Genomic DNA, 12,500 nt, shown 5'->3' with positions numbered 1-12,500 from the left:
GTTGAACAACGCCCCACCCCTCCCCTTCGTAATCTGCATAATTAACTTTTATATTTATGATAACATAGTCTGTCAAGAATTGAACAGAAGGAATGCTCGGTTAACAAATTATTCTGGCAGGTTCATCAAAAGAATTATGCTTTTTTTATACGTTTAATTCCCTTCAAGTTGCGATGCGACTGGACTTTGTAACCGCAAATCGACAGATAATCTTTTTTGTCCGTCTTGGAAATGGAATCTTTTTTGGACTATAATCACTTCACAACAATTCTATTGCTCTAAGTGTAGCAGTAAAATGTTGCTATTGCTAATTGACAAAAGCAGAACGGAATATTGAATACCAACACACACACACACACACACACATATATATATATGTATATATATATCACCTATTCCTCTTTTCTTCTTAGAGGGTATCGCTCTAGAAGGTATGTACCCTCATGCCCTTCTCCGCGACAACTGGGTAACTACCAAGTACATAATTACCCGCTTAGTTGAGAACAATGAATTATGTATATATCTGTGTATATACATACATACATATATATATATATATATATATATATATATATATATATATATATATATATATATATATATATATATATATGTCTGTATATGATGTCTATGTTTATGTATGTATTATGTATATATATGTGTGTGCGTCTTTCATTCGTGCCTGCGTGTACATATGTATGTATACTTGCATGAATATCTACACTGTTAAAGCAACAGATATGACTCAGAATAAGGATGGCAAAAACGAAAGGGAAGCATTGCATAATTGATGGTACCAGGGACCCTCGCTCTTCTTTCCTGGCACATGTCCGTCATTGTTTTGAAATCCTGTTAGGCAATATGCCATTTTACGAAAAATAATTCTGTTGATATTTCAGCTCTCTCAGAACTGGTTTTCCTCGGTTAACTTATTGTATTTAATTCCTCTAAATTTCAATATTTTTATTTAAGGATGCTTTTAAAGGTGTGTGCCCTTAACCAGTAAATCAGTAAAATAAGATATTTTGATGTGCGCCTTTTGTCATAAAGTTAATGTTTACACAGTTAGTAAGGTTTAGTTGAACCGCGATGTCATTCGATGTTCGATCTTGTGGTTCAACATGAAAAAGTGATTTGTAATAAATTGCAGAAGTTTTGAAACTTTATGTGGTCCTTGCTGATGCCTGATCATGTAACTAACTTTGAGGCTCTTAGATATCTTTGTAACATAAAAAGAACGGATCTCTCACTTACAAAATCTTTTACTTGAGTGGGGTCGAAGGTCGGAATTTCCGTACAAAACTTAAATCCAAAAACTGAAAACCAAGTTTTACATTAATTACAAAGTGGTTTTGTGGCAAGGTGTACCAAGCTATAAGGATGGCAAGCTATCTTATAAAGTTTGAAGTTTATGATTAAGCCATTTATGCAGTTATCCCAGTTCGCCATGGATGATATTGAGTTGACTCCGAGTTTGTTATTCAGCAGCAGCAGCAGTAGCTGAAATATCTAAAAAATAAATACATTATATCTCTGGTAGTTTAGTATCATTACTGAAACTGAGGCACAGTGCGTCAACAGTGACTAAAGCTGATTTAGAAAAACCATTACGGCTGCAGGGTATATGGTGTGAACAAGTCTCCAGACTATATTAAAGGCTCATACTTTGTTGCTCCCAAAGGTGAATGCCCTTCCCTGGCATTGAAACATGCATGGCAACAGCAGTATCGCCCTCATATCTTCATTTTCTCTAAATGTTGATTTTACAAATAACTGGTCTCAGAGTAAAAGATGGTATTCATATACGCCATTGTCGGGGTTCGGACTAATAGCTTCAGTACTCTTACCTAACACGTAACCACCTCAAATTTAAATGTCTCCCGGTACAGAGGTGTTCTAGCGATCTCGCTCGAATAATAAACGCCTTGATATAGAAGCAGTTGTGATACTCAGACGTAGAACTAATTATATTTGTGGTTTTGTTACGGGGTTCGATTAAGTGATTCCTTGACAAGTAAATTTATATAGCCGTTGTCTCAACAAAAGCCAGACATTCATAAACGGGCTATTTCAGTGGTCTGCAGCAGATCCTGTCCGTTACTGTGCAATTTGCTTCTTGGTTTTGGTGTTTTCTTCTTTTTATTAAAATGTTGTTTCAAGTTATATTAACATCTTTTATATATATATATATATATATATATATATATATATATATATATATATATATATATATATATATATATATATATGTGTGTGTGTCCTGCTATAAATATCTCCTTTCTCTTTTTCACTCTGTCACATACGTGTATGAAATCTGTTTTTTCATTCCTTATCACACCCACGCCACATTTGTTTCTCCCTCCTCCACAAGCTAACTGCGCACGCGCAGTGCACACCAAGAGAACCCCAATTGTTCCCCCACCCTTTCCCCCCGAGGACATATTCATTCACGTTCTGGTCACAGTAAGCCCCCAAAGATTTCTTCTAGGTGCAAAGTTTCTTTTAACCAAAGAATGTTTGGCTTCTTTTGCACAAGTCCTAAAATTTTTCGATTTGAAAATAGGGAATGTGTTTTAGTTTTAGAATACTGGAATATTTCCTTTGGTTGTTTATTCGCAATAATAATAATAATAATAATAATAATAATAATAATAATAATAATAATAATAATAATAATAATAAAAGATGGAATCTGTCAGCAATAATCATGGAAATATAGAATTTAGTTGGCAAATAAATTGTAAGTGCTGATTTTGACTAACTGAACATTATGCCTATGTTTGTTAGATGCCGTAGCGATATAAAAATTAATGATATATAGGAAAATTCCTACCTCCCACTTAGAGGAATCAAGCTGAATAAAGTTTCAAACCAAAACCTCTTTCAATAACAGAAGTTGATATGATGAGGAAGTAGCGTGAAGGTTTTGCATGATCTTCCATTAGCAGTGGCTGAACCTGCAAGCATTTGTAAGAAAATGATTTGCACAGAATTCAGGAATTGATCACTTAATACAACAGAGCGCAGGAACTATCTCCTTCAAAATTCTAATATTGTGTTCAGTAAACCAAGTACCTAGAACACTCAACTGCTGCAGTGTTTAAAGCTCGAAACAGTATTAGAAAGAGGCGATGCTGTAGATCAGCATTTTAATCACTAACAGGAGAAATGCATTGGTAATGGTTTCAATTGACCTTTTCATTATGATAGTAAGCTGTAAATCCACTACGACGGAGAAAGAAATATTAAACTGATTTATTAAGGACCAGACAACTTTCTTCAGTGCGAAGCAAGATCAGGATATTAGATGTTTTGTCACTGGCAGGAACCTTTGTTCACATTCTATAAAATAAAATGGTTTATATCAGATTTTCAAGCGTTATAAGTAGCACCCGAAGGGAAACCTTGAAATAACTTGGGCTTTTTCTGCTAGATTAGATGCCTACAGAGAATGATTTATCGAACTAAAAGGTAACAAACTGGAACGTTTAACTAATGAGAAGGTTGAAGTCTGGAAGGTTATCAGTTCCATGAAGTAAGACTTATTTCGACCTTACAAAAAGCCTTAGAGTGCCTGAGAAAGGAATGAATGCAGATTATAAGTTATATGGCGTCACAATTCGTCAGAAAGCATTGAGTAAAGAGTCTGAATGATAAAAGAAATAAGGGTATTGCTAGATTGAGAGAATTATCAAGTCATTTCAAAAAGATGGCAGCAGAAAGAGAGAGAGGGAGAGAGCGGGATAACGAATATTATAAAAAACCTCAATGCATTATTCAAGGCTTTAGTCATGTAAAATCCCGCCACAAAGAGTTACAGCAGTCAACAGAGTAGGGTACACTGCGAACGTAAAAAAGTAAACAAATACAACACAAACAACAGAAAGAAAACAACGATTCGCTAACGACAAACATAATGTAGCTAAACATTGAAACAGGTTATTAAGATAAATGCCAATTCACCACAACGAAAGCTTAAAAGTCTGTATAACAATGGCAGAAAGCTCCATATGCGCTTCCTTTCCGTAAAAATATACCTTTGTTGGGTGTTATAACGAAATAAAAAACAAAAAAAAACAAATAGAGATTTATAATCTTAGTATCGTGTGAAAGATGATATATATCTTTGCGAAGTTACCAGGAGAACTGCAGGTTGAAAAGAGAAAAAAAAAAAAACACGTAATCCTCTCGTATCAATGTAACGAAGCGAAATATAAATATTTTAGGTATGAATAAATGTTAAGCTTGCAAGATTTATATTCATTTGAAAGCAGTTTAAGATAGAAACACTCAGAAATATTTTAAATTCAAAGTTATGAGAGCAAAAATTATTTTATGGAATGTGCGTAATTTGAATGAAAAAAGGATATTGGAAATCAATGCTGATGCGCATGTGCTAAAGCTTCACAGTGTCAGAAATTGCGCTTCCATGGAAATAATTTAAGAGATATACCTTCGTCGCCTTATAAAGTAAGCAATAGTTGACGCCATCCGTATTGCAGATAAAAACAACATAATGTAGATGGTACTTATAGAACGGTGGATGAATCTATTAGAACACTTCGGCAACATTATTTACTTAGTATACCTACACAGAAGCCCCAACAGCAATGTGTCGAATCCTCCGTCAACAAACTGCGCCATTCACCTGTATCTTGTATGAACTCGTTATCAAAGGTCTTCCTCTCCTCGTTCATTGCAATTATTCAGTGCTTTTCAGGTCTTCCTCCTAGTCCCTCCCAATACTTCTGAATTGTACACTTTTCCCAGAAACCATCTCAATTTTAAGACTTTCTGCTACCTGTCATATATATATATATATATATATATATATATATATATATATATATATATATATATATATATATATATATATATATATATATATATATATATATCTCCATCAGTTGGCGGTCTACCACCAAATCCATAAACTGGAAATGGGTATCAGCATGTGCTAGAGTCAAAGAATAAAAGGCATGGGGTTACTATCCTCATCCTCCGAGGCTTGTTTAGGAACTGGAATACTGTAACCATATGGCACCACCTTTACTGAAGGAAAAAGGCCCGTGATGAAAAACTGTACATTCCTCAGTGATTAAGACTTCACTGGCCCAGCGAGAAATCTGAGGCTGATGCCATAAGGAAGAAACGACCTGGGCCATTTTCTAGAATTGATCATCGACCTAAATAATGAACCAGGAACCTTGATAGGAATTGGAATGTTAAGAATCATTGTCGCCACCTCCCCTTATGGGGAAAATCCACATGGCAAAAAAGAACATTTATTTGTGTCTGTCATGTACAGTATATAAATTGTCCATTCTGATACTACTATACAGGACGTACAGGGAATTTGCTGTCAAACTCACAAATTTGAGAAGAAAGGGAGAAAGCAAAAAGTAAATGTGACCTAAATAAGGCCATGCACGTAAATGGGAACTAGAAATGTGTGGCACTGAATATTTCCATAGATACTGGAAAAATGTAAGCAATTGGTTCATACAAATAAGTTTAAAGTTGATAAAATGAATGACTCTTGGATAAGACGAGATATTCATTACATCACAGGAAGTAGAGAATGTATATTTGGAATAGATTTATATCTATGAAAGCGAAAGTGGCTTATAAATGGGTGCCCCTCGATCTTGTCGTTATCGGGTTATTTTTATTTAATTCTTGTATACATTACTAATAAAATCATTAAAACATCGACTTTTGTCATGTAGATCGTGGTTGTGTACCGTGTCCAATCAGTCATTCAAAAACGGAACCAACTGATTGATGAAGACTGAGAGCCATGTTCAATCGCAGGTGAACAGTTTTCGATTCGGCCAACACCCGAAAGATAAGCTGCATAGACTATTTTAAGTCTTATTCTTTGCAAAGCTGTACAAAGCTGATGGATATTCAGTTCCTCTGGGGACTGAGATAAGTTTGAGAATTAAAGGAGAAAGTTCTTGCACTGAAATAAAAGTAAGAAATTGCGATTTTTTTCAGTTGTTAAATATTCTTAATAAAGGTTTCTTTTAGTTCAAGAAATAAACAGACAACACTTTGGTATCGCACTCTTTCAAACAGATGAGATTAGAAAATCGCATGCGAGAAGTATTGATTCATTCTAGACAAAATCAAATCATAGAGCAAAAGCGGATTTTATTCCTTGTGACAAGGAAATTTCGTGTATTCCAAAGAAGAATGATTCTGTAAAGCTTGTCCTTACTAGTAAAATAAAACATGAAACGTAAGAAATACTTTTTGTCCATCAATAAAAAAGAAAATTATACACTGGGTGTTAAGTATTATTAGATTATAATAATAGAAATTAGTAATAACCTGCTGCAGAATTGCTCTCATCAGGTTAAAATACATCCTTCCATTAAAAAAGCATCATTCTGGCTTCAAATAAAAACGTAGACTTAAAATATTTTATAAAGTCTGACACCACCGAAAAAGTAAAAAATATATCGTCGCGAGGTTTCTGAAGAAGCTTCCTTGAATCTGCATGAGTAACGGCGTTAAATGAAGCAAGATTTTTGTTTTTCAATTTTTTTATGAATAGGCAACGAACTGCATGCAAGATTTATATTTATTTGTTACAGTTGAAATATTAGGAATAAGGGAATCCGTTAGGCCAGAGATAGAATTCTAATAAACGCAGGCTATTTTTAAATTTCATACTAGCGAGTACTGCAATTTCTGTCGTAATTCAGAAATAGGACTGACCGTTCAGTGAGCCATAAACTCCACGCCAAGGCCAATTGTACCACTTTGGCATTGTTCAGGACTTACTTGAGTTGTATTTCGAAAAAAATGATGCATTCCAGAATTCTTTTCAAGGTTTGAAATAGAGCGAGATTCTGCATGCCTGTCTTGGTTTTGCGTGTATATATATATATATATATATATATATATATATATATATATATATATATATATATATATATATATACATACACACATTTACTGTATATATATGTATGTGTGTGTATATATATGTATATATACAGTAAATACATATATATATATATATATATATATATATATATATATATATATATATATATATATATATATACATATACATTTACTGTATATATATGTATGTGTGTATGTATATGTATATATGAGTGTGTGTTTGTGTTTATGTGCAAGTGGGTGTGTGGGAGGGAGATAAAAAAGGAGAAAAGCCAGGAAAAAAAAATAAGTGTAATTAAAACAAGTTTCCCACGTGGGCTTTTCATGTGTTAACTGGATATTTTCACTGAAAAGAGTAAATCTTCTGAATAAATAAACGCGTTGTCTAGTTCACGGTTGTACAGAGTTTTATTTATCTAACGTACATTAATCAAAAGACGTTTACGCAGGAAGTCCCTCGGCTTCACGTTGGAAATATCCACCATAACTAATGAAACTTCGCAGCCTACAAAAATTAGGTGCACTTGGTCATAGTATTCTTATGGCTGTACCAAATCTTTTGAGTTATTCCAGGAACCTCAACAGAGAGATGATGAGGATGAGGAATATTGGTATTATATAAAGATCAGTTATATGTCTTGGTTTTGCTAGCATTTCATCCATCTCGCCAAAGTATCCCATTACGCCTAAATGAATGGCAGAACGTAGTTCGAGTAGGAATATGGAATATAGAATTTTGGCCAAAAGACAAGTGCTGGGACCTATGAGGTCATTCCGCGCTGAAAGGAAAATTGAGAGTAGAAAGGTTTTAAAGGTGTAACAGGAGGAAAACTTCACAGCTGCACTGTGAAGCAATTGTTAGGAGGGGGTTGGAAGAAAGCGAATATGGACGAAGGTACAGTAAAAGGAATGAAAGGGATTGCAGCTACGGGAAGAAGGGACGCTGCAAAGAACCTTAAGTAATGCCTACAGTGCACTGCAGGAGGTGCACTTATGGAACTATGTCCCTACGGGTGTAGTTCGAGTAAGGTAGATTATACCTTAGAACGTACCCCACTGTACAGTCATAGCTCTGTATTCATGGCTGGCATAAGCCACATTTTGGCTTGTGTCGATTTGCCCTGTACGTTTAATTTAAGATTGTCACTCGTTTTTCATCTGAACTTACTACTGATATATGTAGATTTTCAAAACAGAGTAATATAAATATCACCTTGACGATATGTGAAAGCCTTTGGTCATAATATCAGAAAGAAAATATTCATTTTCAATAAATATTCTAAGTATTCGATTGAAATAGAAAAGACGTTTAGTGAATTATCAAAGGATTAGTCTTCAAATGTTGCAACTGTAACTTTAAAATATGAATAGTCAAGAAATCAAGTATCGAGGAAAGATATAAATTATATATATATATATATATATATATATATATATATATATATATATATATATATATATATATATATATATATATATATATATATATATATATATGACTATTTATCATCACGTGATTCATATACAATCAGAAAGCTACAAACGTCCTTTAATATCAATTCGCTCTACCTCGAAGTAATATATTTTCATAATATTTACCGAAAGAGAATTTTTAGTTGATAATAAGTCCACCGTCCCGTGGGGTCGAACCAGCGACGGACGAAACTCAGGCTACTGGGCGCTAGTGTCTCCCTGTGTCCGAGTTGAGTGCGTCGCTGGTCTGACCCTAATCCGACGGTGGACTATTATCAACTAAAAATTCTCTTTGAACATATATGAAAATAATTATTTTGGAGGTAGAGCGAATTGATAATAAAGGACGTGTGTATTTTCTTGATTATATATATATATATATATATATATATATATATATATATATATATATATATATATATATATATATATATATATATATATATATATATATATATATATATATATATATATATATGTATGTATATATATATATATATATATATATATATATATATATGTATGTATATATATATATATATATATATATATATATATATATATATATATATATATAAAAATAGACTGTTAGTAAGCAATGGGTCATTCCCTATATATGTGAAGGTACTTGGGATTACAACAATATCAGATTGGTATAAAAGTAATCTAAACACCAAAAATATGACTGTGATCGTGAATGAAGCCTTGTCTTACCCTTCTGTAGAATCATATCGCAGAATATGTAGATCGTAGAATGATTCTATGGCTGTTCAGTGTCGCTACAGATTAAGTGATGCGAGAAACCAAAGAAAGTACAGTAGATTTAGGGACAAAGTTGTGGTATAAGGTGTGGGGAATGGCTGAAGTTTCCAGATGATGTAGTAATGATTAAAGACAGTAAACCGAAACTGCAGAAGCTATCAAAACAGGGCAAGGCTTTCCGAGCGGAAAATGCTAATTGTAAATAGGAGCAAGAACTAAAGTAACGATATGAAGATAAATGGGCACCAGGAATATGGAGCAGTGAACTGATGGCTGGGAGATGAATGAGAGCGGTTAACTCAAACAGATATTTGAGTGAATGTAACTGATGATTGTTGGATAAGGGAAATTTTTAGTCACAGTGCAGGTGAAGCAAGAAAGGTTGCAGGATTCTTGCAAAAGATTGCGATGTGGCTTGGGTTATCTACAGAAGCCAATATGGGACTGTAGATGTTGAATGTGAATAAAAGAAAATTGTTGACGATATTGAGAATTGTCTATGGAATATATTAAAGAGTGAGGCATGTGGAAATATAAAGCAGAAGTAGTAAAAAGCTTATCGTCGGTGAAAGGGTACATGAAAGCTTTAGGAGATGGTCTGCTCTTGAGGAAAGAATGGAAACGATAGCTGGTGGAAAAAGAGTATTATTCAGAATTGTTTGGAAGGAGGGGAGGAAGACCTAGAAAGTATGGGAGAAATATCTTGAAAGATGTTTTGGATATAAAAGGCCGTAGTATCTAGAAAGCGTGGGATTGCGTGTAAGGTGAAAGTGAATGGTGCAATGTGTGTTAGAGGGTTTGGCACGTTATTGGGGAGCCTTTTGTGAAGTCGTATAGTAGTTTATGTTATGAACTCTTTCTGCGCAGGGACTCAACTACAATTCAGCAGTTGATATATGACTGTGATGGTGGTGACCTTTGCAGTATATGTTTTCCATAGTTAGCCTCTCTCAGGGAATTGACTTAAGAAATATATATATATATATATATATATATATATATATATATATATATATATATAATATATATATATATATATATATATAAATATATAATGTATATATATATATATATATATATATATATATATATACAATATTATATATATATTTATATATATTATATATATATATATATATATATAGAGAGAGAGAGAGAGAGAGAGAGAGAGAGAGAGAGAGAGAGAGAGAGAGAGAGAGAGAGAGAGAGAAACGAAAACAGTAAAAGAAATGAAGCGACAGTCACTTCATTTTAAATTTCTCGGGTCATCTTTATTAATATCTCGCGTGGACACAAATCATTTCACATAAAAAGAGCTTTATCTAGGGAACGATTGTTTTGGATAGGAGACACTCATTAATCACCTGACATTGCCAAGGGGATTCCTGTTATTCCCTCTTTTAAAATGTCACCAAAACTGATGAAACGTCGGGTCCCTTTTTATTTTTTAATAAAGATATACCAGAACATACTGCTTTTTCTCAGGGCTACATTTATTTGGTACGTTCGTGTGTCTAACATTCATATTGTCACAGTATTCGTGACACAGAGAGAGAGAGAGAGAGAGAGAGAGAGAGAGAGGAGGGAGGGTTCTGAAAAAATCTCGTATGCTATGAACTTGGGTGACATATGTTCACATGGAACATGAAAATGGCGTAACGTATGGCGGATAAACGAAGTATGGCGACCTAACAGTGTTTTGTTTATTGCGTTAGTCTTGTGTAATTTTGCTTAAAATGTTTAGACACGAATGACTAGTTGCAATCATAAGATCATGAATGGAAGTTTTTTAACAGTATTATTAATACTTAAACATCTAGAATTTTAATCAGTGACTGCCTACTTGACTTTGCAATTGATTTGATTTCTCTTCTTTTGTAGAATAATAGCGTAGTAGTAGTAGTAGTAGTAGTAGTAGTAGTAGTAGTAGTAGTAGTAGTAGTAGTAGTAGTGGTGATCAAAAACTCCCCACAGTATTGATTTAAGTATGTTCCAGCTTGTACTGAGGTGATTTTCAATAACCAAACTCTTGTCTCAGAAAAGAGAGAGAGAGAGAGAGAGAGAGAGAGAGAGAGAGAGAGAGAGAGAGAGAGACAGAGAGAGAGAGAGAGAAAATCAGATGGTACAGATTTATGAGGATGTAAAATGTGTTATCTCGCAAAAGGAAATTTTACGATACTTCAGTACTCAACCATGTTTGAGCTCTGGGGCGCCATTTCTCAACTCCACAGATCAAATTTTGCTTCCTTTATTTGTTTCTCTCTCTCTCTCTCTTCTCTCTCTCTCTCTCTCTCTCTCTGGAGAAGGAAGTTTACACCACTGTATGCTTAAAGAAATTAACAGAAAATTCAGGTGAATTATTATCAGTTTTTGAAAATCCCCCTTGTTATTTGTAACCTCTGCTGTGACCTGATAATGTTATTATTGTTGGTGTCCTTTTTCAACGTTTTTATTGTTGTTGTTGCTGTTGTTATTGTACTAGTTTTTGTTGTTATTATTAGGATGACTTGCGTTGATTACCGCCTCAGTTTATTGGATAGCTAGATTTATTAATCTGAAGCTTTTCTCGATATTTCATCATCAGAATTCAGTGCTTTGGTAACAAATGTGGACTAAATATGTAAATTTTAGCAATGCTTATTTCAAGAGGGGAATTTTTTGTTTTCGTTTTAGAGGAAATGATACTGTAATAATAATAAAATCGATTGTGCATGTAATAGAAAAAATATTGTAATAAAGGTGATCATGTGGGTAAGGGGAGAACGACATGGGCGCCTGCTCCAAACCCCGATATACGTCTGTTCGCCTGAGAAGTCAATCAAGTACCTGGTAGTTGATCGATTTAGTTGTTCACAGCCACGGTTGAAAAGACATGTAGCTAGGAGTCTCATCTAAAAACAATACCTGAAAATCAAAGGGGAAAAAGCATATAGGATGAAAAAAAAAATAAAGAATAATCCCTTTATTTTATTTACCGAGTATTTCAGTATCATGCTGTTTTTTTTAGCCAGATATGTTATTCATAATAGCATTTGTAATAATTTCATGCATTTAAGTTGTTCATCACTAAAAAATAAACAGTACTTCATTGATACTAAAATTATTATTTTGTGCTGAATTTAACCGCTCAGGGCGACTTAACGGCTGATTTTGTACAAAGTGAGAGATGATTAATTTTGTGAAACGGAATATTATTTATTGTTAGATGGTCAAGTTTGGCTTGTAAAATATAATCAGAAATAAATGCTCTCTGATTTACTGCACATGCAGTTTTTAATTTACAAGATTTAATGAGAATTCACTTCATAACATGTTTCACTGAAATGACAATTTTCATACGAGGGTAC

At 33.7% G+C, this 12,500-nt stretch overlaps 1 protein-coding gene across 2 annotated transcripts in view; it reads left to right on the top strand.

The window, feature by feature from the left end:
* Positions 1–12,500, top strand: part of LOC136834403 (carbonic anhydrase-related protein 10-like) — a 639,930-nt gene that overhangs the window by 585,827 nt on the left and 41,603 nt on the right. The window lies entirely within an intron of this gene.

The sequence above is a fragment of the Macrobrachium rosenbergii genome, chromosome 53 (genome assembly GCF_040412425.1).
Source record: "Macrobrachium rosenbergii isolate ZJJX-2024 chromosome 53, ASM4041242v1, whole genome shotgun sequence".
Lineage (NCBI taxonomy): Eukaryota > Metazoa > Arthropoda > Malacostraca > Decapoda > Palaemonidae > Macrobrachium > Macrobrachium rosenbergii.
This window is presented reverse-complemented; position numbering and strand designations above follow the sequence as displayed.